Source organism: Scyliorhinus torazame, chromosome 10, assembly GCF_047496885.1.
Source record: "Scyliorhinus torazame isolate Kashiwa2021f chromosome 10, sScyTor2.1, whole genome shotgun sequence".
NCBI lineage: Eukaryota > Metazoa > Chordata > Chondrichthyes > Carcharhiniformes > Scyliorhinidae > Scyliorhinus > Scyliorhinus torazame.
Genome location: NC_092716.1, coordinates 79,809,794 through 79,835,208, shown reverse-complemented (window position 1 = coordinate 79,835,208; position 25,415 = coordinate 79,809,794). Strand labels below are relative to the sequence as shown.

The following is a 25,415-nucleotide window of genomic DNA, read 5'->3' as shown; positions in this document are numbered from 1 at the left end:
ACTGAGAGAGGAGTCTGCTAGCAGCAGAGCAGAGGGATATGCCCACAACCTGAGTTACCTTGTCCCTTTCAGACTTAACCTCATTAGTGGAAATACACAGGATGATCCACTTGAGATCCATTGTCATTCGGAACAACCTTGTTTGACCAGCCATCAGCCCATCACAGAATCTGATGACCCATTTGTCTGTCGGTGGAAGGTTAGTTGCATATGAATTGCATAGTTCTGAGCCGGGATTCTCCAAGCTCGCGCTGGGTTGGAGAATCGCCGGGAGGGGCGCGCCAAATCCCGCCACGCCACCGATTCGCCGGCGACCGGAGAATCGTCGCCAATCACACCGGCGCAGTCGCAGCGGCCCCCGTGGCGGAGACGGCCGTGGCCGCATGCGCTGACCCGCACCAGCTGTGGCGCACATGCACGGGCTTTCGGCTCCGGAGCAGCGCACAGAGGACAGGGCGCACCGGTTTTGACGCTGGCATCAACACTTGCCCAGGATTTCGGAGAATCCCGGCCCTGTTCTTTTGTAGAAACAGGAGTAGAGTGGGCAATTAGCCAAGATAACGATAATGGATTCAAGTCTCGCCACCTCAGGGGAGAACCTTTGTTTGAGGGGCTGGGTGGAACTTGAGAGAGAGGGAAGAAAGGCTGTTTTGAAGAATTACAGAGAAGGCTCTGGAAACCGAGCAGAGAAGTCATGAAAGTTGCCACCGAGGCAGGTTTTGGAAAAGGATTCTGAACCAATGTCCCTAACAGAAGAAAAATTGCTTTGTAAATACAAGCATCACCATTGTCTATCTGTGATAGTGGAATAAGAGCTACATGTTCATGTACAATGTTGTTAATGGGAACTCATGTGTTAAGGTTAAGAAACTGCATGCAATCTGTTAGTCTTAGGGCTAAAGTAAATGGTTAAATATTGGTTTTTTGTTTCAATAAAGTTTGTTTATAAAATAACCAAGCCCTATTTCTTATATTATCACTCCTGGAACAAATCGATCTTTCCGCACTGCATTAAAACATAAAAATGTTATGTGTCTGGTTCAGTATCATAGCCATTATTGAGGGCTGATCAGGCAGCTGTAACAAAGGCAGCCCAGTAGCATAAGTGGATAGCACTGTGGCTTCACAGCACCAGGGTCCCAGGTTCGATTCCCCGCTGGGTCACTGTCTGTGCGGAGTCTGCACGTTCTCCCCGTGTCTGCATGGGTTTCCTCCGAGTGCTCCGGTTTCCTCCCACAGTCCAAAGACGTGCAGGTTAGGTGGATTGACCATGATAAATTGCCCTTAGTGTCCAAAAGGGTTGGGAGGGGTTATTGAGTTGCGGGGGTAGGGTGGAAGTGAGGGCTTGAGTAGGTCGGTGCGGACTCGATGGGCCAGGTGGCCTCCTTCTGCACTGTATGTTCTATGTAAAGTGTAGCCATTATTCAAATTTTGGAAATGAGACGACCAATTGTGCACAGCGAGATCCCCTCAACAGCAATGAGATTAAGTAACCAAATCATCTGTTTTAGTGGTGTTGACTCAGGGGTACAATATTCGCTGGACATTCCTGGTCCTCCCTGAATTGAGCTATGGGATCTTTGGTACTCAACTGAGAAGACAGACAAGGGGCGCAATTCTCCGACCCCCCCACCGGGTTGCCGAATTCTCCGTCATCGGATATTCGGCGGGGGTGGGAATCACGCCGCGCCAATTGGCGGGGCCCCCCCCCCAGCGATTCTCCGGCCCGGATGGGCCGAAGTCCCGCCGCTGTCAACCCACGCCAGCCGGGTGATATGCGCAATCCACACCCTTGTGAACTCTACTCCAAACTCCCTCCCCCACCTTTCGTGTTGGGAAAACATTACAGAGCCCTCGCCCACTGCTGCAAATTATTATAATTCACTTCACATGGGCCAATTATCCCCTGTCAAAATCAGAAACCTGGTTAATGAAGAATACAAAACTAAAATGTTAATTTTGACTGCTGGGCGTGAGGAGCCATCAATGGCCATAAATAAGGTCAAGGCCATGGGGTGAGATTTTCCAAGCAATAGCAGGCATGATGCTTGCTCTTAATTCCAGTGTATCGCTGGCAAGGAGGCTCACCACTGAGACCGTGAAGACAGAAGGATGCTCTGAATGTGGCCAGAGTTTTTCCTGCACAGCGAGTAGGACGCTCACAGCACGTGGCACAGTGGTTAGCACTGTTGCCTCACAGTTCCAGGGAGACTGCTGCCTCACAGTCCAACTACCTGTCCATCAGTGTGTGTGTGTGATTGCACCATGATATGTTAATATGGATATCATGACATCCCCCCTTTTCACAAGAATATATGCCTACATGGTAATAAATATTGGTGTGTACTGAGTGCACCTGAGTATGTCATAGATTATCATAGAATTTACAGGGCAGAAGGAGGCCATTCGGCCCATCGAGTCTGCACCGGCTCTTGGAAAGAGCACCCTACCCAAGGTCAACACCGCCACCCTATCCCCATAACCCAGTAACCCCACCCAACACTAAGGGCACTTTTGGACACTAAGGGCAATTTATCACAGCCAATCCACCTAACCTGCACATCTTTGGACTGTGGGAGGAAACCGCAGCACCCGGAGGAAACCCACGCAGACACGGGGAGGATGTGCAGACTCCGCACAGACAGTGACCCAAGCTGGAATCGAACCTGGGACCCTGGAGCTGTGAAGCAATTGTGCTATCCACAAGGCTACCGTGCTGACCCCCTTCTACAACGTGTGACAACAGGAGGACGTGGCACCTGTGCATGATCACGTAGTGAGCGTGGAAGCAGCCAAAGAGCCCGCCGATTGCGCCGGCGAATGGAGCCATCAGGCAGGCGAACCAGGAAACAGCGGGGAGCCACGCGGCGGAGAACCTCGGCGGTTGCCGACCAGCCACCCTCCGGTAGGTGTATGCGGACGTTGTCTCCAGGCGCCAGGGCAGGAAGATCAGTTGTCCGAGCGTCATGTGCCACTTTCTGCTGAGCACGCTGCTGTCGCATCCTTTGCAGTACTGGAGCATGGTCGGGTTTAGGAACATGAATGGACGGCACAGTGGTCCTGAGGGTGCGACCCATCAACAGCTGGGCTGGCGAGAGGCCCGTGGATAGTGAGGCCGAGCGATAGGCCAGCAGGGCTAAACAGAGGTCAGATCCGGCAACAGCAGCCTTGCAGAGGAGCCGCTTCATGATATGGATGCCCTTTTCCACCTTGCCATTCGACTGGGGATGCAGAGGGCTGGACGTCACATGTGTGAAGTCGTATGAAGCGGCAAAAGAAGACCATTCTTGGCTCGCAAAACAGGGCCTGTTGTCAGACATGACGGTGAGCGGAATCCCATGGCGAGCGAAGGTTTCTTTGCATGCTCTGATGACAGCTGATGATGTCAAGTCGTGCAGGCGTATGACCTCCGGATAATTTGAAAAATAGTCAATTATAATGACATAGTCCCTGCCGAGCGCATGAAAGAGGTCCACACCCACCTTTGCCCAGGGGGAAGTGACCAACTCGTGGGGCTGAAGTGTCTCAGGGGGTTGCGCCGGCTGAACCCTTTGGCAGGTGGGGCAGTTGAGCACCATGTTAGCGATGTCGTCGCTGATACCCGGCCAGTACACAGCTTCTCGGGCCCTCCGCCTGCACTTTTCAACTCCGAGATGGCCTTCGTGCAGTTGTTCGAGGACAAGCTGGTGCATGCTGTGTGGGATCACAATCTGGTCCAACTTTAGGAGGACACCATCAACGACGGCCAAGTCGTCCCGGACATTGTAGAATTGCCGGCACTGCCCCTTGAGCCACCCTTCCGTCATGTGGCGCCGTGAGACTGCGGCTGACCCCCTTCTACAACGTGTGATACGTTGTAGAAGGGGGTCAGCCGCAGTCTCACGGCGAATGTGGGCCAGACGTGCATCAGTAGCCGGCAGATTGGCCGATGTGAAGGCTACTTGTGCGTCGGCCTGACCATCGAACCCCCCCGATTCGGGCGGTGTGTTCACTGCTCTGGACACTGGGAATCCGCGATGATGAGGTCCTTTCCCAGCTTGGAGCTTGAGCAGAATGCGCTGGAGGCGAGGGGTCATATCGCTGCGGTCCTTCTGAATGATGCCGACCAGGGGGCGATGGTCGGTCTCCACAGTGAACTGCGGAAGACCATACACATAATCGTGGAATTTTTCAATGCTGGTCAACAAACCCAGGCACTCCTTTTCAATCTGCGCAAAGCGCTGTTCTGTGGGGGTCATGGCCCGCGAGGCATACGCGACCGGGGCCCATGATGCAGTGTTGTCCCTTTGCAGGAGTACCGCCCCAATGCCGGACTGGCTTGCATCAGTCGAGATCTTTGTGTCCCGAGTGGTGTCGAAGAACGCCAATACCGGGGCGATGGTGAGCTTGATCTTGAGCTCCTCCCATTCCTTCTGGTGTGCGGGCAGCCACTGGAATTCCATTGTCTTCTTGACCAGTGGCGAAGAGCCGTTGTGTGCGAGGCAAGGTTGGGAATAAACTTCCCCAGGAAGTTGACCATCCCGAGACAGCGTAGCACTGCCTTCTTGTCTGCCGGCTGCGGCATGGCTGCAATAGCTGCCACTTTGTCGGCATCCGGCCGCATCCCTGACCGGGATATGTGGTCCCCCAGAAACTTTAGCTCAGTTTGGCCAAAAGAGCACTTGGCTCGGTTGAGGCGCAGGCCCTGATCTCGTATCCGTGCAAAGACACGCTGGAGAGGACTGATGTGCTCCTGTGGTGTGGTGGACCAGATGATGACGTCGCAACATAGCCTCGTACCCCTTCGATGCCCTCCATCATCTGTTCCATGATGCGATGAAACACCTCGGATGCCGAGATGATGCCAAACGGCATCCTATTGTAGCAGTATCTGCCAAAGGGAATGTTGAAAGTGCACAGCTTCCTGCTGGACTGATCCAGTTGAATCTGCCAAAAACCCTTTGAGGCATCAAGCTTGGTGAAAATTTTAGCCCTGCAGCTGCTGCTTGAGGCGATTCTTGAGTGGTGCTGGGACTCTACGAGGTGCGTGAATGACCGGGGTGGCATCCGGTTTGAGCTGTATTCTGTATGCCCTCGAAAACCTTCTGGTTGTGGGCGAGGAGCGAGTGGAGCTGCGCCCTAAAGTCTGCATCCGGGAAATCGGACGTGCTTTCTGGAGAAAAAGTGTGTACCCGCTGAACGAGGTGGAGGATCTTGCACGCCTGTGCGCCTAACAGAGAGTCCTTCGAGGATTCAACTATCTCAAAATACAGTGTGGCTGTATGTGAATTGTGTGCAACCTTGAGCTGGCAGGACCCCATGGCCGGGATAACATTTTCGTTATAATCAACCAGCTGACAGTGGGATGGCAGAATCGGTGGTTTAACCTTCAAGGCGTAGAAGGCTGACCATGCAATGAGATTGGCGGAGGCACCAGTGTCTAAGCGGAATGTAATTGGTGATCGGTTGACCGTTGGGGCGACACACCATTCATCGCCCGGATTAACGCTGTGCACTGGCATCGGCTGGTCGGTCCGACTTGGGGATATCCGGTTCTTGTTTATTACCGCAACGCGGAAGGGTTCCCGGTCGTCGGTATCACCGGTCAGCACGTCGTCAGGGTATGACTCGGTGTATGGGGGTTGAATGGCCCGCACGTCCCTGCGAGGCTGGTGGAATTGCGGAGAGTTGGCAGATTGAGCTGCTCGACAGCAGGCAGCGTAGTGGCCCATCCTGCCACAGCGGAGGCATTGTCGCGCTTTGGCCGGACATTGCCGTTTTAAGTGTGCAGATCCACAGTTGCCGCACATCGTGACGTCATGGCGTTCATTGCGCCACCGCGCATGCGCGGTGCGGTCTTGCGTAGAGCACGCCTGCGCATCCCGTCCCTCTGCGTCAACGTCCCCTCTTTTGGCGCGTACAAGCGCGGGAGGCCTCGGAAAGCGCGCAAAATGGCCACCCTCGTCCGGGCCCCGGGCCTGGAGGAACTCGATCGACTGGACCCGCTCGGGCTCGTAGGACCCCTGCCGTGCCGATTCGGCCGCCTGGAATTGGGAGTACCGGCTGGTCGCGTTTTCGTGGAGGACGCAGGTCTCGATGGCGGCGGCTAGGGTGAGGCGCTTTATTTTGAGGAGCTGCTGGCGTAGGGTGTCTGAGATGACCCCAAAAACTATCTGATCCAGAATCATGGAGTCGGAGGTGGCCTCACAGCTGCAGGACTGCGCGAGGATACGGAGGTGTGTCAAATAAGATTGAAAAGGCTCATACTTACCCTGCAGGCGCTGCTGGAAGAGGTACCTCTCGAAGCTTTCATTCACTTCCACATTGAAGTGGTCCTCAAATTTTTGCAGGACCGTCTTGTACTTCGTCTTGTCCTCACCTTCCGCGAATGCCAGGGAGTTGTAGATGTGGATGGTGTGTTGCCCCGCCGTGGAGAGGAAGAGAGCGATCTTCCTGGTGTCCGATGCATTCTCCCTGTCTGTGGCTTCTAGGAAGAGCTCGAAGCGCTGTTTAAACAGCTTCCAGTTGACGCCAAGATTTCCAGCGATCTGGAGCGGCTGCGGCGGGCTGATGGTTTCGATGGCGCATGATGGCGGGTTTCTGAAGAGGTGCAGGTAGGTCTCAGTCGCTTGCGAGTTTCCAGACCTGGTACCATGTCGTGTTGGGTGTTCCGATACACAAACGAACCAACACGGTTGTAGATGGTGCAACTCTGTTTTATTATTCTGTACAATAATAACTATTAACTTCTGGCTGTGGTTCGAACTTCACCAGCTAACCTGTGGACCCAGCCCTAGCACTATCTTAGTGAGGCACTCAGCACATGGTGTATGTCTGAGTGGCATGCTGTGAGCTCTGTGCTCTGAGCTATCTCCTGGTAGAATGAGCGGGAACTCTGGTGTTCCCTGTTTTATAGTGCGTGTGCTCTCACTGGTGATTGGCTGCGATGTTGTGTGTGTGTTGATTGGTCCAACTACCTGTCCATCAGTGTGTGTGTGTGATTGCACCATGATATGTTAATATGGATATCATGACAGGAGGCTCACCACTGAGACCATGAAGACAGAAGGCTGCTCTGAATGTGGCCAAAGAGTTCTTCCTGCACAGTGAGCAGGACGCTCACAGCACAAGGCACAGTGGTTAGCACTGCTGCCTCACAGTTCCAGGGTCCCAGGTTCAATACCGGCCTTGGGTGATTGTTGGGTGACTGTCTGTGTAGAGTTTGCACTTTCTCCCCATGTCTGTGTGGGTTTCTTCCGGGTGCTCCAGTTTCCTCCCACGGTTCAAAGATGTGCAGGTTAGGTGGATTGACCACGCTAAATTGCCCCTTAGTGTCCAAAAGGTTAGGTCGGGTTACTGGGATAGGGTGGAAGCTCGGGCTTAAGTAAGGTACTCTTTCCAAGGGCCGGTGCAGACTCGAGCGGCCGAATAACCTCCTTCTGCACTGCAAGGAAAAAAGAAAAAAAGCAGCAGCAGAGGGGCTGAAAGTCAATAAGAATGTTTATTGCAGAACACAGCCTGTAACAGACTTTGCAGAATCATGAACAACCTTCAGCTGTGTTTAAAGATGAAAACAGCATGATGCAGATGATGGAATCGCTGAAGGTTCACTGATCCCAACTTTGTTTTTAAAAATCTATTTTTCTAGGACAGAGTGGGAACGGAACACTTCAAAAATAAAAGCAAATACACAAGTCCCAAAAGACGTGCTGTTAGGTAATTTGGTCATTCTGAATTCTCCCTCTGTTACCCGAACAGGCGCCGGAGTGTGGCGACTAGGAGATTTTCACAGTAACTTCAATGCGGTGTTAAGGTAAGCCTATTTGTGACGCTAATAAAGATTATTATTATTATTACTGAATATGCCAATTTGAATAGCTACCGTGGCTTCAAATCTTATAAAATCATAAGAATTATAGACTCAAAATCTTTTTTCCGGAATCATGTGAGCAGTTTGCATAACAAAATAAAAGCAAATTACAGCCGATGCTGGAATCCGAAACAAAAACAGAAAATACTGGACAATCTCAGCAACTCTGACAGCAGCTGTGGAGAGAGAAGGGAGCTGACGTTTCGAGTCTGGATGACTCTTTGTCAAAGCTGGAGCGAACTAGAAATAGGGTCAGCTTGGGTGGGGGTGTGGAACAGTGGGGCTCGATAGGGGCCAGCGATAGGTGGAGATTGACAAAGATGTTGAGGACAGAGGGCAAAAGGAATGTAAATGGAGGTGATTAAGGCGAATAAAGATGCTGATAGTGGCACAGAGAGATTAGAATGTGTGAATGGCAGAACAAAGGTGGGCAGTGTGCCAAAGAGCAAATAGGAACAGTAGGCCCAAGCGGAGTGGGGGGGGGTTGGGAAACAATGGTGAGAGAAAAACAGATCAATAGAAGAAATTAAAATAAATTGATAGAAATAAAAATGGGATAAAGGTGGAGGAGAGAGTTCACAGACTGTAGTTGCCGAACCCAATGTTAAGTCCAGAAGGCTGTCATGTACCTAATCGGAAGATGAGGTGCTGTTCCTTCACTTTGCGCTGGGCTTCACTGGAACATTGCAGCAGGCCAAAGACGGGACATGTGGACGTGAGAGCAAGATGTGAACAAACGACAGGAAGGTCCGGGGCCTGCTTGCAGATGGACTGAAGGTGTTCTGCAAAGCGGTCACACTGTCTGCATTTAGTCTCTGCAATGTAGAGTAGAGCACATTGAGAGCAGCAAATGCAATGGACCAGATTGAAGGAGGTGCACGTGAATCACTGCCTCACCTGAAAAGAGTGTTTAGGGCCTGGGGTGGTGAGCAGGAAGCAGGTAAAGGGGCAGGTGTTACACCTTTTGTGAAGATGTGGAGATGCCGGCGTTGGACTGGGGTGAGCACAGTAAGAAGTCAGGTTAAAGTCCAAAAGGTTTGTTTCAACACAAGCTTTCGGAGCACTGCTCCTTCCTCAGGTGAATGAAGAGGCATGTTCCAGAAACATATATATATTTATATATATATATATATATATATATATATATATAGACAAATTCAAAGATGCAAGACAATGCTTAGAATGCGAGCATTTGCAGGCAATTAAGTCTTTACAGATCCAGAGATAGGGGTAACCCCAGGTTAAAGAGGTGTGAATTGTCTCAAGCCAGGACAGTTGGTAGGATTTCGCAAGCCCAGGCCAGATGGTGGAGGATGAATGTAATGCAACATGAATCCCAGGTCCCGGTTGAGGTCGCACTCATGTGTGCGGAACATGGCTACGAGTTTCTGCTCGGCGATTCTGCATTGTCGCGCGTCCTGAAGGCCGCCTTGGAGAACGCTTACCCGAAGATCAGATGCTGAATGCCCTTGACTGCTGAAGCGTTCCCCGACTGGAAGGGAACATTCCTGCTTGGTGATTGTACTCTATAACAACCCAGATTAAACAGAACATTCACTGTAATAAACTAGGCCATGTAAAGTCACAGTGTTGGTGGTTGAAGAAAAGCACTTGGAAGGCTGATGTGGTAAAACAGGGTTTGTTAAAGTGGTAAAGGAAAGCCCAAGTGAAGCGAAGGAGGTGCAAATGATTGTACAGCCTGATCAAGAGGTGATTGATAAGAAGGTGCAGGATCTCTTTAAAGAATTTACTTGTGTGGGTAAAGTTTACGCATGTGTACCAGGAGGAGCAGGTAAAGAAGTCACAATTTTAAGAGATACGGGAGCTAGTCAATCTTTAATGGCAAGACATGAGGAGTTATGTCGTTTGGGAAGAATGTTGCCAGAAAAGGTGGTAATATGTGGAATTCAGGGTGAGAGGAGTAGTGTTCCATTATATAAGGTAAGGTTAGAAAGTCCAGTGAAGAGTGGTGAAGTGGTAGGAGGAGTGATAGAGGAACTATCTTGTCCAGGAATACAGTTTATCTTGGGTAATGATACAGCTGGATTGCAGGTGGGAGGGATGCTTACTGTGGTTGATAAGCCAGTGGAAAATCAGACAACTGAAGTGTTGAAGGACGAATGTCCTGGGATTTTTCCGGATTGTGTAGTAACAAGGTCGCAAAGTCACAGATTAAGACAAGAGGAGAAATCAAAGTGAAGATGACGTTGAAGTACAATTATCAGAAACGATTTTTAACGCTTGGTTAAAAAAGATCAAGAACAGGTGGAGGATGAGGCGGATATTTTTAGTTCAGAAAAATTGGCGGAGTTACAACAGAAAGCATATAGAAATAAAACGGATGTATCAGAAAGCATACACGGAAGAGGAATCTGAGTGGATACCAGAGTGTTAGTACTGTAAAAGTGATGTCTTGATGAGAAAATGGAGACCTTTACATATGCAGGCGGATGAAAAGTGGGCAGAAGTTCATCAAGTAGTATTGCCGGTAGGGTATAGAAAGGAGGTGTTGCGAGTTGCACATGAGGTACCAGTGGGAGGTCATTTGGGAATAAGGAAAACTCAAGCTAAAATCCAGAAACATTTTTGTTGGCCTGGACTACATAAAGATGTAGTTAAATTTTGTCAATCATGTCACACATGTCAAGTGATAGGGAAACCTCAAGCAGTGATAAAACCAGCACCCTTAATACCCATTCCAGCATTTGAGGAACCTTTTACAAGGGTCCTAATTGATTGTGTAGGACTGCTTCTAAAAATGAAAAGTGGAAATCAATATCTTTTTAACTATAATGGATGTGTCTATTAGGTTTCCAGAGGCCATTCCAGTACGTAATATTACAGATAAAAAGATTGTGGAGGAGTTACTTAAATTCTTTACTAGAAATGGACTATCCACAGAAATACAATCGGATCAAGGATCAAATTTTACCTCAAGGTTATTCAAAGAAGTTATGGATAGCTTAGGAATAAAACAATTTAAATCAACTGCGTACCATCCAGAATCGCAGGGAGCATTAGAAAGGTGGCATCAGGCATTAAAGACAATGTTGAGGGCTTATTGTCAAGATTATCCAGAGGATTGGGATAAAGGAATTCTATTTGTACTGTTTGCAATTAGGGATGCACCTAATGAGTCAACCAAATTCAGTCCTTTTGAACTAATTTTTGTTCATGAGGTAAGAGGACCACTTAAATTGATTAAGGAAAAATTGGTGAGTGAGAAATCGGAAATTACATTATTGGATTACGTGTCAAATTTTAGGGAATGATTAAATAGAGCAAGCGAATTGGCTGGACAACATTTAAAAGTTGCACAAAATGTGATGAAATGGGTAGCGGACAAGAAATCCAAAGTTCGTAGTTTTGCCAGTGGAGATAAAGCTTTAGTATTGTTACCAGTGGTAGGTGAACCTTTAAAAGCAAGGTTTTGTGGACCTTATCAGATTGAAAGGAAATTAAGTAAGGTGAATTATGTGGTAAAAACTCACCGAGTGTGTCATGTGAATATACTTAAAAGGTACTTTGAACAGGAAGGAGAGAAAAAGGTGAAGGTTTTAATTATTCTAACTCAAAGTGACGAACCAAATCCAGATGACTGTGAATTTGACATACCTCAAATTAAATTGGAAAACGAGGATGTTCTTAAAAATTGGGATACATTGTTGAGTTACCTTCCAGAGGAAAACGGACTGACCTGAAAGAGTTATTGATATCACATGGGCAAGTTTGTAGAGATAAATTGGGACTTCCTAAAATGGCTATACATGATGTAGATGTGGGAAATGCTGTTCCAATCAAACAACATCCAGATAGACTTAACCCGTTAAAATTGGCACAGGTTAACAAAGAGATTGAGAGTATGGTTAAAAATGGCATGATTGGAGTGGGTTGCAGCCAATGGAGCTCACCCATAGTGATGGTACCAAAACTAGATGGTACCCAATGGTTGTGTGTGGACTGTAGAAAGGTTAATGCAGTTACAAGAATGGACTCTTATCCTATCCCACGTTTGGAGGATTGCATTGAGAAAGTGGGACAATCAGCTTTTATTTCCAAACTGGATTTACTTAAAGGTTACTGGCAGGTACATTTATCTGAAAGGGCGAAGGAGATTTCAGCTTTTGTGACTCCAGATGGTATATACCAATTCAAAGTTATGCCATTTGGCATAACTAATAAATTTGTTTCAGGGTTACCCAATTGTGCGGTATACATCGACGATCTGGTAATTTTCAGCCAGACATGGAAAGAACATTTAAAACATCTGATGGAGTTATTCGATCAACTTCAGGAGGCGGGTCTGGTGATGAACCTAGCCAAAAGTGAATTTGGAAAGCCCAAGTCACTTTCCTTGGCCATACAATTGGACATGGGTCGAATGGTCACACGGGATGTGAAACCAACAGTTATTGAGGAGTTTCCGACACCCTCAAGACAAAGGGAAATAATGTGATTTCTTGGCATGAGTGGATTTGATCGAACATTTGTGCAAACGTTTTGTGGCGTGATTGCTCCACTGATGGATTTGCTGAAGAAACGTCGAAAATTTCAATGGACAGCGGAGTTTCAACCGGCATTTGACTGCCTGAAAGCTGTGATAACCAATGCTCATGTGTTGGAGAATTACAAGGGACTCTGTGATCAGATTGAACTAAAGTATCTGACTTTAAAGAGAAATGCCGAGGCATAGAGAAATGGGCGGATCGTGAAGAGACCTTCTTGTTCAAAGAGACTGTCAATCAGGAAGGATTTCAGTTGGAGGAGGAAGACCAAAAATGGACTATATTATTATACCTGTTTGCGTGTGTTGTTATTGAAACGAAAAAGTATATGTACTGTGAGCATTTCTTAAAGGATAGTGAAAAGGTGAAAAATGAAATCATCTTGAAGTTGATGGGTTTTTTTTTCTTGGGGGGAGGTGTCATGTGAGAGTACCTTTAAGAAATGGGTGTTTATCAGTTATGTCAGAGTGTGGGTGGAGCTGGGCTGTCTGTCAGCTTTTTACTTTTGTTTTAGGCTGTTTGCTGCAGGGTGTATTTTAGTTTCGTTTTCAGAGCTGGATAGCTGCAGTCACAGCCAGAGGGTCTATTAGAGTCTCTCTGTAATCTAAAGACTGTAAATCGATCCTGGTGATTTAAAACTAATAACAGTAGTGACTTTAACCTGATGCGCTTCTGTATAAAGGTTTTTTTAAAAGTCTTCTGGATGTTAAAAGGACAGCTTACGGATTACTTAGTGTTGTATTTGAATTAATGGTTGCTAAGATGTTCACTGTATGCTTTAAAAAGGTGAAGTTGAGTTCATAGAATAAACATTGTTTTGCTTTAAAAAATACTTTTCCATTTCTGCTGTACCACAACTGTAGAGTGGGCCGTGTGCTCCCCATACCACAATCTATTAAAAGTTGTGGGTCAGGTGAACTCCATGCTACACTTTGGGGCTCTCTAAACCCTGGCCCATAATAATTGTTTTTAAAAAAGGTACATTGATGCTTGATTCACAAAGTGCACTTAATTGATTCAGCTCCTCGGGCAAGTTTTAAACAATTACAAATTAATGAATTAAGATCAAGAAACTGCAAACCAGCCAGCCTTTTCCACAGCATTGTACATTACTTTGTGCTGAATCATTCAGATCCAATTTTCCAGAAGGTAGCTGATATTGTTACAAATGAAAGATTTCGTAATATTGTTGTGTGTCTTTAATTTAGAGTAAAATGGAGGAATGAAGAGGGTCATGTGGCCTGCTATGAATTCTGCTGACAGCAAGTCTGGGTGCCTTGGGTGTTGAAGATTAAAGGGGTTGGATGAAGTGGGGGGGTGTGCAGTTTGTTTTACTGAGAAGGTGATGCACAGTGTTTACACCTGTAAACAATGACCAAGACATTTGTCCAGGTGGTAGAAATACTGTTAGTCTCCAGAAATGTTAGGTTTTGTAAATGGGTATACTTTAAACTTTCTATTTCATTTCAAGATGCAATTAAACTGAGAGTGTAACTGCAAATTAGCATTTCTACCTGGATACAAAGCCCAGGTGATTTACATTGCCATAGAGGTGGGTATGAGCCCATAGGAAAGCATTGCAGGATTGGCTTTCAGGGTGTTTTCTTAAAATATCACAGAAACCTGCAAGGATGGATGGATGGATGACGAATGGATGGATGACGAATGGATGGAGGGACAGACGGAGGGAGGGACAGACGGAGGGAGGGACAGACGGAGGGAGGGACAGACGGAGGGAGGGACAGGCGGAGGGCGGGACAGGCGGAGGGCGGGACAGGCGGAGGGCGGGACAGGCGGAGGGCGGGACAGGCGGAGGGCGGGACAGGCGGAGGGCGGGACAGACGGAGGGCGGGACAGACGGAGGGCGGGGCAGCCAGACGGAGGGAGGGGCAGCCAGACGGAGGGAGGGGCAGCCAGACGGAGGGAGGGGCAGCCAGACGGAGGGAGGGGCAGTCAGACGGAGGGAGGGGCAGCCAGACGGAGGGAGGGGCAGCCAGACGGAGGGAGGGGCAGCCAGACAGAGGGAGGGGCTGCCAGACAGAGGGAGGGGCAGCCAGACAGAGGGAGGGGTAGCCAGACAGAGGGAGGGGCAGCCAGACAGAGGGAGGGGCAGCCAGACAGAGGGAGGGGTAGCCAGACAGAGGGAGGGGTAGCCAGACAGAGGGAGGGGTAGCCAGACAGAGGGAGGGGTAGCCAGACAGAGGGAGGGGTAGCCAGACAGAGGGAGGGGTAGCCAGACAGAGGGAGGGGTAGCCAGACAGAGGGAGGGGTAGCCAGACAGAGGGAGGGGTAGCCAGACAGAGGGAGGGGTAGCCAGACAGAGGGAGGGGTAGCCAGACAGAGGGAGGGGTAGCCAGACAGAGGGAGGGGTAGCCAGACAGAGGGAGGGGTAGCCAGACAGAGGGAGGGGTAGCCAGACAGAGGGAGGGGTAGCCAGACAGAGGGAGGGGTAGCCAGACAGAGGGAGGGGTAGCCAGACAGAGGGAGGGGTAGCCAGACAGAGGGAGGGGTAGCCAGACAGAGGGAGGGGTAGCCAGACAGAGGGAGGGACAGACGGTGGGAGGGGCGGAGGTCCGAGTGAGTAAGTGTGAGTCAGTACGTGTGATGCAACAAATCGCCCCAATCTAATACAGTAAACAGTAATTAATGTTCCACATATACATACAGATAAGACCAGCAAATACTCATATAAATGGTTCGAATTATCTGTCATTGTAGTCGGCGTCTCCTTTCGTACGGATAATGAAAGGATGTCGGAAAGAGTGGGGGAATCTCAGGATAACAGGATAAAGCCATGAGCATGTAGCACCACGCCGCCCGCCCTCGTACACTGGACAACAAAAACAGAGCCACACAATATACACAATCCCTTATGGGGTAACATACAACCAATCGGGACCTAACACTGCATCCCAAGACCCCCAAGCAATGAAAGGATACTCCAGAATAAGGGGAAACAGGATACTGCCATCGGCACAAGACTCAGCTTGGCAGTGAACACACTCACACACAGAGGAGTGAGTAAGCCAAGGATTCTTGCACCATGCCAGGCCTCACAACACAACAAACATCACTGCTCTCCAACCAAATCAGAGACACCATTCAGGCCCTGCCATCAAACCATTTTGTACCAAGGAAGCCACACTGACAAGGAGAAGAATCATCAAGACACCCATCAATGGGATACCTTGGAGGAGATACAACCCTCCTCTTCCTGGCACGATAAGGGGAATCCTCCAGAATCAAATATAACAAATCAGAGCCTCAGAGTATCAGTACCTCACCTACCCAAAGGGAGGGGAATGCCAGGATTATCCAATAGACACCAGACATGGTGCGACAATGTACACTTTGTACCCCCCTCCTCCCCCCCAACCCCCATCCAGCCTAATCTCCAACTGAAGAAAGACTCGAACAACGCTGAACCGAAGAACTCAGACTCACACTCAGACCCTGCAGCCAACAGGGTATTCCATGCTCAGGAGAGTAGTCCAGAAACCCCAAAAGGGGACATAGCTGGGGAGGGTCATCCATTCCTCACCCGACTTGGAAACCACAGTTACTGCTGCCCTGGCCTACTCAACCGGCCTATACATTGAACAAAGCAAACTACCCCCCTCTCTAGACACCCCAGAGGCACCACTTAGGCCCTGCCGTTAACGAAACTCCACATATTTCCCTCATCAAAGAAATCCTAACAGGATGATATGCCCACCATACATTCAATGAGCCAAGTAAGTATTCACCAAAGAGAAGGAATTGGTAGATGTTGAGTCTGGAGAAGGGGGTGTAGATAGCCTGGGTCACCTGGTGATCCAAAAAGACGAGGTGTTGGGTGTCTTAAAAAATATTAAGGTAGATAAGTCCCCAGGGCCGGATGGGATCTACCCCAGAATACTGAAGGAGGCTGGAGAGGAAATTGCTGAGGCCTTGACAGAAATCTTTGGATCCTCGCTGTCTTCAGGAGATGTCCCGGAGGACTGGAGAATAGCCAATGTTGTCCCTCTGTTTAAGAAGGGTGGCAGGGATAATCCCGGGAACTACAGGCCGGTGAGCCTTACTTCAGTGGTAGGGAAATTACTGGAGAGAATTCTTCGAGACAGGATCTACTCCCATTTGGAAGCAAATGGACGTATTAGTGAGAGGCAGCACGGTTTTGTGAAGGGGAGGTCGTGTCTCACTAACTTGATAGAGTTTTTCGAGGAGGTCACTAAGATGATTGATGCAGGTAGGGCAGTAGATGTTGTCTATATGGACTTCAGTAAGGCCTTTGACAAGGTCCCTCATGGTAGACTAGTACAAAAGGTGAAGTCACACGGGATCAGGGGTGAACTGGCAAGGTGGATACAGAACTGGCTAGGCCATAGAAGGCAGAGGGTAGCAATGGAGGGATGCTTTTCTAATTGGAGGGCTGTGACCAGTGGTGTTCCACAGGGATCAGTGCTGGGACCTTTGCTCTTTGTAGTATATATAAATGATTTGGAGGAAAATGTAACTGGTCTGATTAGTAAGTTTGCAGACGACACAAAGGTTGGTGGAATTGCGGATAGCGATGAGGACTGTCTGAGGATACAGCAGGATTTAGATTGTCTGGAGACTTGGGCGGAGAGATGGCAGATGGAGTTTAACCTGGACAAATGTGAGGTAATGCATTTTGGAAGGGCTAATGCAGGTAGGGAATATACAGTGAATGGTAGAACCCTCAAGAGTATTGAAAGTCAAAGAGATCTAGGAGTACAGGTCCACAGATCACTGAAAGGGGCTACACAGGTGGAGAAGGTAGTCAAGAAGGCATACGGCATGCTTGCCTTCATTGGCCGGGGCATTGAGTATAAGAATTGGCAAGTCATGTTGCAGCTGTATAGAACCTTAGTTAGGCCACACTTGGAGTATAGTGTTCAATTCTGGTCGCCACACTACCAGAAGGATGTGGAGGCTTTAGAGAGGGTGCAGAAGAGATTTACCAGAATGTTGCCTGGTATGGAGGGCATAAGCTATGAGGAGCGATTGAATAAACTCGGTTTGTTCTCACTGGAACGAAGGAGGTTGAGGGGCGACCTGATAGAGGTATACAAAATTATGAGGGGCATAGACAGAGTGGATAGTCAGGGGCTTTTCCCCAGGGTAGAGGGGTCAATTACTAGGGGGCATAGGTTTAAGGTGAGAGGGGCAAAGTTTAGAGTAGATGTACGAGGCAAGTTTTTTACGCAGAGGGTAGTGGGTGCCTGGAACTCACTACCGGAGGAGGTAGTGGAGGCAGGGACGATAGGGACATTTAAGGGGCATCTTGACAAATATATGAATAGGATGGGAATAGAAGGATACGGACCCAGGAAGTGTAGAAGATTGTAGCTTAGTCGGGCAGTATGGTCGGCACGGGCTTGGAGGGCCGAAGGGCCTGTTCCTGTGCTGTACATTTCTTTGTTCTTTCTTTGTTCTTTGTAAGCAAGTAGCCACTGTTACTACCCACGCAGCCAAGTTAATAAAGAGAATCAACCCACGAAAGGCTAGATATCTAGATATTCAAAGATATCCCTCAGCTTACAAGCAAGGATTACAGCACATTAAAAAAATCAGGCAAATAGCACACAACCCGCATTGTTTTGCAGGATAACAGGTGACAAATGCCTCGGTACTCACATATCATACACCCTTGTCAAGATAAAAGACAATAACACAAAATCAGGAGTATAATCACAAGGGAACAAAGTTCAGGATTAATAATAAACTGCAGGATAATATAACCATCCACTGAGCTTAAAACCATGACAGGAGCGTTTTACAACATCCAGAGTTTCACTGAAGCCTTTTCCGCCATGTTGTCTTCCCAAAGAGAAACCCAGGCCCCAGTGGGAAGCGAATACCTGTCGCGTCTGGCCGCTTCCTACCCTTCTCGACCAATGCAGAGGGCACGACAAAGCAAGACCAGTGGTCAGAGTCTTCGACCGGCCCCAGGCCTCGAAGTCCGGATACAATGTGCTCCATCAAACTCCATGTCCAGCCCTCAAATTGAGATTGGGAAAGCATGGCAGCCAGTTCCCTCATTCGGTCGGTAATTCATCCCTAGCTCTCCTCAGCAGATCGGGTGCACAGATACTCTTTCTCCAGCCCCATCTCCCCGAATCACCCAGGATGTTTGACATACCACGCAGCAGGGTTTCCAAGGACTGAAGGTGAGCCCCCACCCAGGAAACTGCCTTGTTGACTGACAGGATTCTCTTCCCCGCTTCATGCATTCGCTTTAGGATATCTCGCAGTTCAGCAATGTGAGCACCAATAATTTGTGCCGGGGAACCGACCATTATCCACAACTTCACTCACAGAGACAGCCGTCATCTGAATGCCAAAGGCATCGCCAAAGAGTAGGCCCACTCACCAGCCAATGCGCCAAAATTTAGCCAGGATCGTCCAGGAACATAGCACAGATTAGACACATCAGGATTGAATAATTATGGGTTGTGTATCAGGATAAAACAAGATTAAAAGTTAAACGCTCGCAAAAACGCAGCTGCTCCTGCACTTACATCACACGACCCAGTTGTTGCTTTTAGTTTGTGTTACAGTAAAAATCGTACAACTTAAAATCTTGTCACGCGATCTGTTCAACCATCCATTAGAAGTTCAAATTCTTTTTTAAACGTTTTCGGTCTCCAAAGGAATTGTATAAATATTGATGTTGTTTAAATGTAGTTATCATAACTGGGCAATCGTTTCACATAAGGAACTAAATCATATCACAATTTATTCATTCAAGACCGCAGCATGATTCCGCACAGTAAGAGGCCATTCTACTCACGAAGTCTGGCTAACATTCTTCCTCACAAGACACCTAGAGACTACACGCGAGGTACGGTTTTAATGATCTACTTTTCTTTCCCCACAGGAGGTAGAGCAGCAACAAGGGGGTAACTGCACCAAATGCAACAGGCCCTCCTGGTTTGTGAGAGCACAGAATGGAATCTAGGAAGTCAATACCACAGAGATGTTGGCAGGAGAAGGAAAGTCAGAATGGTTTCCCAGCTCCCAAGTCCCTCCCCGGTTGGTGGGGGGGGCGCCCAAACAACCAATGGCCCTAATCTTGTCATGGCCTGGGGTTTGGCAAACAACTAGCAGCTATGGAGGTGTGAATGGAGATAGGAATATTGAAGTATGGGCCTGATTCAAATTGACTATGGCAGCCATTATTGTGGTTGTCATTTCACGTCTTCACCATCAGTTTGGAAGATCATAGAATGTCTCAGGAGAGGCAAAGGCCTGGACCAGGGCAGATGCAGACCTGGAGCACCTCCTCGAGTTGTAAGCCAGAAGAGGGAGGTCCTCTTCCTGGAGGGTGGCAGGAAGAGACCACCCACCCAGACTCGGCAGGCCTGGCTGGAGATAGCTGACAGAGCAGATACGAGTGTGGTTTGCTCAAAGTGGATTCATGACTAGGATTGCTCTGGCAATGCGAGTGCAACTCCCCAAACCTCAGGGCAAGTTTCTGGGCATTCGGCCTCCAGCAGACACTCCAACTAAGGTGTCTCAGGGTACATGCTGCTCCTGCACATGGAAGGATCGTGTCCCCAGGGTACCGACTGTCCTCGCACAATGGCTCAGTGCTGCTGAGGATTTGCCAAAGGGATGACAATGATGAAAGATAAAATATTCTGACAAGGAATCATGTAATTAAGGCACTTATCATCAGTATGAAATGCAAATGCTTCTCAGTCACTTCAAATGGATGGAATTATTAAGACTTCAAATAGGTAGAAACATTAGTTTTTCTTCTATTTAGCTGCTACTATGGACTATGGACCAATGCCTTTGGACCAAATCACCATGTGACCTCAGTATTTCAGCATTCAGTTCAGGGTGTAATCCAGGATGAAGTCCACACCAACAGAACATGACTTCACTGAATTATGTACATGTGAAATGAAGAAAAGAACTTTGTCAGTGCTTTGCAAACCATGCTCCAACGTGACTCCAATTTAACTCACCCACTGTTTAGCCCCTTTTCCCAAACCCCCTCCCCCACTCCCTGTTTATCCCCTTTTCCCAAACTCCCTCCCCCACTCCGTTTACCCCTTTTTCTCAAAACCCCTCCCCCACTCCGTGTGCCCCTTTTCCCAAACCCCCTCCCCACTCCCTGTTTACCCCTTTTCCCAAACTCCCTCCCCCACTCCCTGTTTACCCCTTTTCCCAAACTCTCTCCCCCACTCCGTTTACCCCTTTTTCTCAAACCCCCTCCCACTCTGTTTACCCCTTTTCCAAAAACCCCTTCCCCACTCCCTGCTTACCCCTTTTCCAAAACCCCCTTCCCCACTCCCTGTTTACCCCTTTTCCCAAACCCCCTTCCCCACTCCCTATTTACCCTTTTCCCAAATCCCCTCCCTGTGTACCCCCTTTTCCCAACCCCCTTCCCCCACTCTGTGTACCCCCTTTTCCAAAACCCCTTCCCCCACTCCCTGTGCACCCCCTTTTCCAAAACCCCTTCCCCCACTCCCTGTGCACCCCCTTTTCCCAAACCCCTTCCCCCACTCCGTGTGCCCCTTTTTCCTCAAACTCCCTCCCCCGCTCACTGTGTATCCCCTTTTCCCAAACCCCCTCCCCCGCTCACTGTGTACCCCTTTTGCCCAAAACCCCTCCCCCGCTCACTGTGTACCCCTTTTGCCCAAACCCCCTCCCCTGCTCACTGTGTACCCCTTTTGCCCAAACCCCCTCCCCCGCTCACTGTTTAGCCCCTTTTCCCAAACCCCTTCCCCCGCTCACTGTTTAGCCCCTTTTCCCAAACCCCTTCCCCCAAACCCCCTCCCCTCACACTCTCACTCACTCAGAGGTCTGGCCTTTCCAACAGCCTGACAGAAACATCAGGCGGCCCTGGAACCTCACAGGATCCTACATGGTCAGGCTACCGGAGCTAAATGTTGGCGCGCCAATTCAATACAACCAACCGGGACTCCGAATCGGCAGCTTTCTTCCCTCCCCCATCCCAAACCCTGCGACTCCACTGAGTGGTCAGCAGCAGAAAGCCTCCTCCTGGTGGAATCAATGACAGCAGCCAATTTCGGGCACGAGGACCTGAGTGATGGCTCCCTCAGACCTGCTCCCAATCTCGTTATTGGCCAAGGAGAGGTGGGGATTGTAGAAAGAACAAACAGGGTGGAATTCCGTGATCTAAAAATCACCCTTCTGCCAGCACTGAAACAGGCAGCTTCTGGCATTCGCCATAGAGGACAACATTTCCTCATCATGCTCTCTCATGCCTTTGCAGGAGAAGCATGCCCCTAATGCTTAGGAAATGGCCCAGATGGGAGTGCAGGTTTCTTACTAACCCATCATTGCCACAATGAAAGAGGAAGCTGTCAGGGTCTTGATCACGAGGAAGTCAGGCAAGGAATAATAGACATCCACACTGGAGATGGTGAATAGAGAGTGCAATGTGTTTATTAAAGGGATGCACTGCTTTCCCTATTCTACACTATACCCAATATTGAGCTGCTTTGGGAGGCCTCAGCACAAGCAGAGGCTTCTTCTCTCCAAGGCTAGCCCTCACAATCTCTTCTACTGCCTCCCACAGATGTAGATATCGAAATGCTAAGACCAGCTCCCTCCCATCACTGGGCCAGGCGCAGCTATAGCATAGTTCAGAGCAAGCGTCTTCATGAGCTAACCGTCCACCGTGCAGATGTCGTCATCTCAGTAGTCCACACGTATAGTTCGATACTCGGTGATAAGAACACCCAGAAGGGGCAGCACGGTAGCATGGTGGTTAGCACAATTGCTTCACAGCTCCAGGGTCCCAGGTTCGATTCCCCGCTGGGTCACTGTCTGTGCGGAGTTCTCCCCGTGTCTGCGTGGGTTTCCTCTGGGTGTTCCGGTTTCCTTCCACAGTCCAAAGATGTGCAGGTTAGGTGGATTGGCCATGATAAATTGCCCTTAGTGTCCAAAATTGCCCTTAGTGTTGGGTGGGGTTACTGGGTTGTGGGGATAGGGTGGAGGTGTTGACCTTGGTTAGGGTGCTCTTTCCAAGAGCCGGTGCAGACTCGATGGGCCGAATGGCCTCCTTCTGCACTGTAAATTCTATGATAATCTATGATATGAAGAAGGTGCCAAAAGTAGAGACAACTGTGGGCCCCATTGGCGTAACCTGAAAATTCAGCCCAGTATCTCAGTCAGAGAACCACCGCAAGTCACAAAACTAACGACTGAAATAATGTTTGAATTCAGCAGCTTAAGAAAGAACAGGAACTACATTCAGGACCCCATCAACTGTTAAGTGAGAGATTGTGTTTAATGATACAACAGTATTATCTTTATCTGACATTAACTAAAAATTTGTTTCCGTATCCTCTTACTTGCTGCTTTAAGAATTGCAAACTCATTTTCCCCACCAACTGTGTCTCCAGATAGTCAATCAATTTCCCATCAGCTTAGCTCTCTCTGGGGCTGCTTCATTTCTCACATCAGCAAAAATAGATTTATATTTTTATTCTTCTCCAAGATAATTCAGAATCAAAGATCACGGAGTTATTTCTTCAGTTACAATACACCCTGAGTGTTTCCTCATGCTGATAAACTTGCTGTGCCGAGCACCATTTTAGAGCGTGCAGTTGTATTTGAGCCTGTATTTGAGCTGCTTTTTATGGTGATACCTTGTGAAACAAACAATGAGAAATATTTCCCAGGGACAGGCCACAGCAAAGTCCAAATCCTGAGTGACAACAAAAGCTGGAAATTTTAATCTTGGGAACGCTGCAAAATCAAAAGGTCAGGTTATGCTAAAGGGCAGCACGGTAGCCTTGTGGATAGCACAATTGCTTCACAGCTCCAGGGTCCCAGGTTCGATTCCGGCTTGGGTCACTGTCTGTGCGGAGTCTGCACGTCCTCCCCGTGTGTGCGTGAGTTTCCTCCGGGTGCTCCGGTTTCCTCCCACAGTCCAAAAGATGTGCAGGTTAGGTGGATTGGCCATGATAAATTGCCCTTAGTGTCCAAAATTGCCCTTAGTGTTGGGTGGGGTTACTGGGTTATGGGGATAGGGTGGGGGTGTTGACTTTGGGTAGGGTGCTCTTTCCAAGAGCCGGTGCAGACTCGATGGGCCGAATGGCCTCCTTCTGCACTGTAAATTCTATGATAATCTATGTTGCTCCCCGCCCAGACTTCGACAAGAAGCCATCACCTTCAAAAGGTAAAGTCCTGTCACATGTATTCAATATTAAAACTCCAATACAGGATGCTCACACTGCAGTCATCATCGGCTTATTGTCGCTTCCCCCAAAAGTCAAAATTATATTCTGTTCAATCCGCTAAGCGTCATCCACCTTGTTGCAAACCCCTAACTTACAAGCAAGTGGAGTTAAAATACAGATCTGCCATGATCTAACTGAATCTTGGAATAGGCACGAGGGGCTGAACTGCCTACTGTTCAACTGTACTGAGGGACTTGAAAGTGCCCCAAAGGAGTGGGTTTATGAGGATCCTTTCCTGTTCAGTTTTGTTCCCACTGAGCAATGACCTTTGTTTTCCTAGTAACACATTCTGCTATCCTACCTTTGCCACCATAATACTCTTCAGTCCCTAATGGCACCATTAACAGCTCCTTTGTCTCATGTCCATGACATCTTTGTCAATCTCTACTGACCTCCAACCTATCACTGACTTTCCATTCTGCCCCACCCTCTCCTCAAATACATAATTCAGCACATGTCTATCCCTTTTCAGTTCTGTAGAGGTCATATGGACTCGAAACGTTAACTATTTCTGTCTCCACAGATGCTGCCAGGCCTGCTGAGTTTATCCAGCATTTTCTGATTTTATTGATGAGGATCTCTCCAGTTCAAGGATTAGTAAAATTCCCTGTCAGACCTCTGTACTCTGAACATGACTTTAAATGTTCGACGCGCTTTGTCAGCTTAGTTGCACCGCAGACAGCTTCTCTCTTTATTATAAACGATGAGATCGCCCAGTGGCACAGTGGCTGCCTCACAGCACCAGGGATCTGGGTCGAATTCCAGCCTTGGGTGACTGTATGTGTGGAGTCTGCACGTGGTCTCCGCGTCGCGAGGGTTACCTCCGGGTGCTCCGGTTTCCTCCCACAGTCCAAAGATGTGCAGGTTAGGTGGATCGGCCAAGATAAATTTCCCCTTCAGTGTCCAGGGATGTGTAGCTTAGCTTAAGGGGTTATAGGGATAGGTGGAGTAGTGGTCCTAAGTGCACTTTCAGGGGGTCAGTGCAAGGTCAAGGGGCCAAATGGTCTCCATTGGGGGGATTCTATGATAAAATGGACGCGACTGAATGGGTTGAATTTTAGGCAGTACAAATTCACCAGCAACTGAAAAATGAAGTACATTAAAACTGAGCTTTAAGGCAGCCACATGCTGACAACCAAAACCCACAGTCACATCAACACTTTGAACAATTAATTAACCACAACCTACAGGATAAAGAAAATATCACAAATAATTGGATTTCGCGGCACAGCAGTAGGTGCTTCAGAACAGTTGGAGGATTAGCATTTAGAATTTAAATCGGGCACAAATATTTCATATATTTCCTTTCAGTCAAAGCACCTCTAATTGACTATACATGAAGCACTTCGAGAAACACAAGAAGGCTTCAATTGCAAGTCTTTATCTTATGGAATTTCCATTTGTACAGGGGGTTGAAGCTCTCTTAGTGTCACATTCGAACAATGCCGTTTCTCTTCTCTACTAATTAGACAGCAACAAAGAACAGTAGTCACATCACCACTTGCAGATTTAAAATATAACACGCATTTATATTCTTCATCCAATCCAATTATTTTTCCATTTTTCTCACATATCTTTGCAACAAGCTGGGCTGGCATTGGTCGCTCTTTCACCTGATGTGAAGTCTAGAGTGGGCTAATATTGACTGGAGGGTGAACAGAAATTGTCCAAGTAACAGTAAAAGAGGTCAAAAGCTCTGGAACTTACGCTCCGTCACAAGGCCTGCAAACTGCTATAAGCCTTAGTGGGCCTCTACTCATGTTGAAATGCAGTCCGTGAAGTTGGTACCATTACACCTTACACTGTTGTCAATGAGAAGTTAGCACGTGCAGA

The 25,415-nt window shown here is 48.4% G+C and overlaps 1 protein-coding gene across 6 annotated transcripts in view; it reads right to left on the bottom strand.

Annotated features, from left to right (window-relative positions):
• galr1b (galanin receptor 1b) overlaps positions 1–25,415 on the bottom strand; it is a 196,741-nt gene that overhangs the window by 91,842 nt on the left and 79,484 nt on the right. The gene's annotated exons all lie outside the window — the stretch shown is intronic.